Below are 6,217 nucleotides of genomic sequence, written 5' to 3'. Positions count from 1 at the left end.
ATGCACCCATGGCTGTGCCCTGTGATTGGTTGAGGAAGAGAAGACTAGGGCTTGGTTTACAGATGGCTCTGCACACTATGCAGGCACCACTAAGGAGTGGACAGCTGTGGCATCACAGCCAATTTCTGGAACAATCCTGAAGGACCCTGGGGAAGAAAAATCTTCACAGTGGGCAGAACTTTGGGCAGTGCACATGGTTGTGCCTTTTGCTTGGAAGGCAAATTGGCCAGAAGTCCGATTATATACTGATTCATGGGCTGTAGCCAATGGTTTGGCTGGATGGTCAGGGAGTTGGAAGGGGCATGATTGGAAAATTGGTGAGAAAGACATTTGGGGAAGAAGTATGTGGATAGATCTCTCCAAATGGGCAAAGGATGTGAACACACTTGTGTCTCATGTAAATGCTCATCAAAAAGTGTCTTCAGCAGAAGGTGAGTTCAATAATCAAGTAGATTGGATGACCCGCTCTGAGGATTGTCAGCCTCTTTCTTCAGCTATCCCTGTCATTGTTCAATGGGCCCATGAACAAAGTGGCTATGGTGGCAGAGATGGAGGTTATGCATGGGCTCGACAGCATGGACTCCCACTCATGAAAGCTGACCTGGCTGCAGCTGCTGCTGAGTGCCAGATCTGCCAACAGCAGAGACCAACACTGAGCCTGCAACCTGGTTGCAGGTTGATTACACTGGACCACTTCCATCTTGGAAGGGACAGCGTTTTGTCCTTACAGGAATAAACACTTATTTTGGTTATGGATTTACCTTTCCTGCATGTAATGCTTCTGCCAAAACTTCCATCCAGGGACTTACAGAATGCCTTATCTACCATCATGGTATTCCGCACAGCATCACTTCTGACAAGGGAACTCACTTCACAGCCAAAGAAGTGCGACAGTGGGCCCATGGTCATGGAATCCACTGGTCATGTTCCCCACCATCCTGAAGCAGCTGGCTTGATAGAACGATGGAATGGTCTCTTAAAGACACAGTTACAGTGCCAATTAGGTGGCAATAGCTTGGAGGGCTGGGTCAGGGTCCTCCAGAAGGCAGTGTATGCTTTGAATCAGCTTCCAATATATGGTACAGTTTCTTTTATAGCCAGGATTCACGGGTCCAGGAATCAAGGGGTGGAAGTGGGAATGATTCCACTCACTATCACTCCTGTTCATCCACTAAAAACTTTTGCTCTCTGTACCCTCGACTTTGCACTCTACTGGCTTGGATGTTTTGGTTCCAGAGGAAGGAGTGCTTCTGCCAGGAGAGACAACAAACATTCCATTGAACTGGAAGCTAAGACTTCCCTCTTGACACTTTGGGCTTCTGATGCCTTTAAGTCAGCAGGCTAAGAAAGGAATAACAGTATTAGGAGGGGTGATTGACCCAGACTTCCAGGGGGAAATTGGACTGGTTCTCTACAATGGACGTAATGAAGATTATATCTGGAAGGCAAGAGACTCCTTAGGGCGACTTTTGGTGTTACCATGTCCTGTGATTAAGGTCATTGGGAAACTGCAACACAATCCAGACAGAACAACAAGTGGCCCAGACCCTTCAGGGATGAAAGTATGGGTCACTCCTCCAGGCAAAGAGCCAAAACCTGCAAAGGTGCTTGCTGATGGTGGAGGAAATACAGAATGGGTCATAGAGGAAGGTAGTTACAAGTACTAACTTAGGCCACGTGACCAGTTGCAGAAACGTGGATTGTAATTGACATGAGTATTTTTGTCCTATTTGCTTAAAAATGGGCTTGTGCATGTACACACATATGTTAAGGAGATACTTGAGTTATCCTTCTTTTGAATGTGTAATTAAGTGTTAAGCAGTTAAGTGTTGTGAACCTATATGATTATATTGGGTTATGAGACACTAAAGGACTAAGAATTCCTTGAAGACCTTATCACCTACTCTAAGATATATAATGCTTTGGTCATTGTATGATGGGATAGTCATATCATGTTAGGTGAAATTATGACCTCAACATTGTTTTCATTTGAAAATTAAGCATGACATAGAGAGTGGGTGTCAGGTGTCAAGTTGACAAGGGGTGGACTTGTGATGGCTAATCCTGGGTGTCAATTTGAATGGACCTGGGATTAACTGAAATGAAGAGAGATCTTCTTGATTGGATCATCTGAAGCTGGAAGACACTCTCTAAATGTGGGTCTTACCTTCCGATGGCAGCCCATATAAAAGGCCAAGGCAGAGGAGAACGCCAGGCTTTTTGCTGCTTCAAGTTGACAAGGGGTGGACTTGTGATGGCTAATCCTGGGTGTCAATTTGAATGGACCTGGGATTAACTGAAATGAAGAGAGATCTTCTTGATTGGATCATCTGAAGCTGGAAGACACTCTCTAAATGTGGGTCTTACCTTCCGATGGCAGCCCATATAAAAGGCCAAGGCAGAGGAGAACGCCAGGCTTTTTGCTGCTTGCCTTCTCTCTCACTGGTGAGTTCGTCTTGCTGCTGTAGACTGAAGACTAACTGACCTCTTGGAATTCATCAGACCTTCAGGGCCAGATTGGGGCTATTGAGACATCCAGCCTCGTGGACTGAGTGACTATGGATTCTCAGCCTCTCCAGTGTAGTGCAGCCATTGTTGGACTTCTCGGATGCTATCCTGTGAGCTAAGCTGATAAATCTCTATACATATATATTCATTCTACTCATTCTGTTTCTTTAGAGAACCCTGACTAATATAGGAGGTGATACCTTTGGGGAGGTATTTGAGTTATGAGGATTTCTTCCCCATGACTGGATTACTGCTGGTATAAAAGGGCTTGATGCCTGGGCATGGCATAAAGACTTCAGTGCTAGCAGAGGCAGGAGGATCTCTGTGAGTTTGAGGCCAGCCTGGTCTACAGCGTGAGTTCCAGGCTAGCTAGAGTTACATGATGAGATCCTGTCTCAAAAAAGGTGAAGGGGCTTGATGGAAGGAGTTCGATCTTTTTTGATATTTTGTATTGTATCACATAAAGACACAATATAATAGTGTTTCCACTTTCTAAAGGAATAGCATTCAAGTCACCATCTCTGAAAATGAAAGCAGTCATCATGAGACACTGGACATGCTAGTGTCTTGATTTTGGATTTCCCAATGTTTAGAACTGTGAGAAAAATTAATCTGTGTTCTTTTAAAAATAAAGCATCTAGCCAGGTGTCGTGGTGCACACCTTTAATCCCAGTACTTGGGAGGCAGAGGTAGGTGGATCTCTGTCAGATGGAGGCCAGTTTGGTCTACATAGCAAGTTCTAGGCCTGCTAGGGCTACAGGGAGACCCTGTTTCAAAAAACAAAAACAAAAACACCTCCCCCAAATAAAACCAACAAAAAAGCATTTGGTGGTGGCTAGTCTGTTTTAATACCACAAAACAGGAAGGAATCCAGGATTTCCTTTACCAAACTTCTCATTATAGTCCCGTTAAGCCTGTCAGTGATAGCATCCCAGCCATTTGAAGTGCTGGGTGAAGGCAGCACAATGATGGAGTGGAGAGTAGGATGAGGACTAATACACCAAACTGTGTGCTAACAGACACAGGCAGACATTCACCTTGTTTTCCTTTTTGTGAGCAGAATTTTAAAATATAGCTATGATATGTTGTATTATTGTTCCCACATATTGGCTAGTTCTCCACAGAGATGAAATGTATTTTTCTACCTCACTAACCTCAGATAAAACTATCTTAATGTCCAGTCAGTGAAGGGAACAGAAGCAAGTGGAATTAATGGCTAGTAAAGATTTAAGTGACTGAGTAACTCTGTATTCTGTTTTGTTTATACAAGATTAGCAATATTCCAGGCAGAGATGTCCACCAGTGTGGGTTTCAAAGTGTAGAATGAGCATTTCAGTTAGCCCACAGTCAGCATGCAGTACAAAAAAGAAATAGGCCTTCCATATTGGAAGTCAGTAATGATTTGAGGCTGTTTGTTAATGTAGTATAACTTAGTATAGGCTGACTTACACAGTATGTTTTTGCTTAACAAAACCCATTAATTTCACTGTTTTTTGGACTAGGTCTCACTATATTGCCCAGACTGGCTCAGAAATCCAGTCTCAGAATTTATCCTGTCTCATTCTCTAGAGTAGCTGGGACAACAGACACACAGAGCCATTTCCTAACTTCTCTCAAACTTTATAAATCATGTGTTGGTAGTGGATTAACTTTACAATCAAGTTAATGGATTATAGAGTAATAAAATTTGGACCAAATAAATGTATATGAGAAGAGGGTCTTGACTTGGCCCTCTGGACCCAAGTCCTTGGCTGAACTTGATCTTGAATACAATGACAGATCATGTTAGTTGGAACAACTAGTAAACATATTTTGTGATTATATAATTGTTAATTTTGTGTGAGATTATAGTAGGACGTGGTTTTTAGTTGTCCACATTTCTTTTATTCTGCTCACTTTTTGTTTGTCATTTCCATGCTACTGATTAAGGGGCAAAGCCTATGTCCCATCAGAAAATCTGAAAAGTAGAAGATAGGAGCTCTCTTAGCCTCTCACATCTACCACATGATCACATGGCCTGGTCTCTACCATGAAACTGTGGACAATCATACTTTTGTTCTTTCTCAGAGTATGAATTTGGCTAGAATTTTAGTTTTAAATTTTGGGTTCTAAATCTTTGATAACCTTTAACTAAAGCATGCTGATAATAAATGGAAACCAAATCTCTCTACCACCAACTGGCCATGGATTCTGGACAGTGAGGTAACCACTCTAAACCTTAGCTCCTTGTTTGCAAATTGAAGATAATAATAGTATATCCTTCCTCTTGTGAAATAAATCTGATAATGTACACAAAATATATTAAATGAAAAACGTATAAAACCAGGACTAAGTTGTTGGTAGCTATCTTAATTAGCTTTCTATTGCTGAAATAAAAAACACTGACCAAGACCATCATCTGGAGGAAAGGGTGATTCTATCTTACATCTCCCAGGACATTACTGAAAGAAATCAGGGCAGGAACTCAGGACTAGAACCTGGAGACAGAAGCTGAAGCACAGACCATGGTGGAATGCTGCTTACTGACTGCTCAGCCTGTTTCTTATACAACACACACACACCTGCCCAGGGGTAGCACTGTTTACTGTGGGCCGAGCCTTCCCACATCACTCAACAACCAAGAAAATATCCCACTGACATGACCACAGGCCAATCCAATGGAGGAATTTCCTCATTTGAGGGTCCCTCTACCCAGGTGTGTCAAGTTGACAACTGAAGCTATCCAGCACAGGAATCTAGTCATGCAGAGGAGCTCAGGTGTGGGGAGTGCTCTTGGGCATGTGTTTCAAGTGATACCAACATTGGGCTCTAGATTGTGGTTAGTTCCTAGAGTCCATGTTCAGCTTCTGAACCTGCTTCTTCTACACTGGATGGGCTCTGGGATCTGAGGAGACAACCCTCCTAACTCTGGAATTCTGATGTGCTAGCCTCACCTTGATTCTAAGAACTGCTCAGTGTTTTGGTCAGTTATTTGCCTGTTGTCTGCCAAGTCTTGTTTCTGCTGTTTGGAACTAGGGACTTTTGTTATTTCAATAGGTCTGACTTAATTAATTCCTAGTAGTCAAAAACCATATGGGTTTTCAAAATCAGACACAGTGTCATTTAGCAGTCTAAGAGCAACTTTCTTGAACTCTGAGTTTCCAGCTTTCTTATTCTTAAGTGGAAGCGATAATACTTTATAGGATAATCACAAAGAATAACTGAGATAACACGCATCCAAAGACCATGGCCTACTCTCCCCTCTGATGAGTATGCAGCAGGTTAATTTCTTCTTCAAAGCAGTATGAGTGTCTTGGTTTCTTTTATAATAGTAATAGGGATATATAAATATCAGACAAATAACTATAGACCTGAATATTAGAATGAATCAAAGAACCTGGGGAAGGAAAATGCCTTTGAGAGGACATGGAAAATAATTGGAAAAGGGAATTTCTCTAGCCCTAGGCCTATCTTAACCAAGTAGGAGAAATGAGGATAAGATAGAAAGGAGACTGTTATGTCTTCGATTGCCTTTTGCCTGCATTTGGTGGTAATTGAGTCTGCATTATTTGTAATTTTCTGCATTATTTGTGTGAAGCCCATTAGGCAACTGCGTCATTAGTATCATACTCACAAGTGTTATCATACAGTCACAGCCACCAGCCACTTAATGGAAAAACCCACTTTGAATCATGTGGGTGTTCTCTTCCCATTTTCTGTGCCTACGTGT

Source organism: Nannospalax galili, unplaced genomic scaffold, assembly GCF_000622305.1.
Source record: "Nannospalax galili isolate Female #2095 unplaced genomic scaffold, S.galili_v1.0 scaffold433, whole genome shotgun sequence".
NCBI lineage: Eukaryota > Metazoa > Chordata > Mammalia > Rodentia > Spalacidae > Nannospalax > Nannospalax galili.
This window is presented reverse-complemented; position numbering follows the sequence as displayed.